The 829-nt window shown below is 44.0% G+C and overlaps 1 protein-coding gene across 1 annotated transcript in view; it reads left to right on the top strand.

Annotated features, from left to right (window-relative positions):
• LOC116100402 (carcinoembryonic antigen-related cell adhesion molecule 19-like) overlaps window positions 1-829 on the top strand; it is an 8,740-nt gene that overhangs the window by 1,912 nt on the left and 5,999 nt on the right. The window lies entirely within an intron of this gene.

Raw genomic sequence — 829 nt, 5'->3', positions numbered from 1 at the left:
TTTTTTTTTTTTTGTTTGTTTTTCGAGACAGGGTTCCTCTGTATAGCTCTGGCTGTCCTGGAACTCACTATGTAGACCAGGCTGGCCTCAAACTCAGAAATAAACCTGCTTCTGCCTCCCACTCCCAAGTGCTGGGATTAAAGGCATGCTCCACCCCTGCCCAGCATTGCTCAACTTTCTTGATCACAACTCAAGTATTTATTGATGTAGCCACTCCAGATGAAGGGCTAGGGGACAGGATGGGGAACAATAGTTACACTTCTTGGGAATCTTACTGGACCAACTATGAATCTAAATACTTTCTGTGGATCATGCTAATCATTGGGACTAGCTAATAGCTTTGGGTAGAGGTCTGTGCATCTCATAGAAGTTTTACAGTCTCTCTGGTCTTATGAGACATTACTAGTGCTTGCTACTCAACAAGAATCATATGCTTGGTTTTGACAAGTATCCCCCAGAACCAGGGCCACCCCTGAATGAAGACCACAACAATATAGACCTAGAGACACTGTCTCAAACACCAAAGTAGACACGGATTGAGGAAGACACTTGGCATCCACTTTTGGTCTTCATCTGCACACACACATATGCATATACATACACACTCATGTGCAGGAATATTAGCTACATAGTTCAAGGCCATCCTTAGCTATGTAGTAAATTTGAGGCCTGCCTGGACTATAGGAGACCCTATCTCAAAATAACAATATTTTTTAAAAATGATAGCTTATAAGAGTGGGCTGATGCTGGGCGTGGTGGCACACACCTTTAATCCCAGCACTTGGGAGGCAGAGGCAGGAAGATTTCTGAGTTCGAAGCCAGCCTGGTC

Source organism: Mastomys coucha, unplaced genomic scaffold, assembly GCF_008632895.1.
Source record: "Mastomys coucha isolate ucsf_1 unplaced genomic scaffold, UCSF_Mcou_1 pScaffold21, whole genome shotgun sequence".
NCBI lineage: Eukaryota > Metazoa > Chordata > Mammalia > Rodentia > Muridae > Mastomys > Mastomys coucha.
Note: the sequence above shows the minus strand (reverse complement) of the source record. Positions and strands in the feature narration are given on the sequence as shown.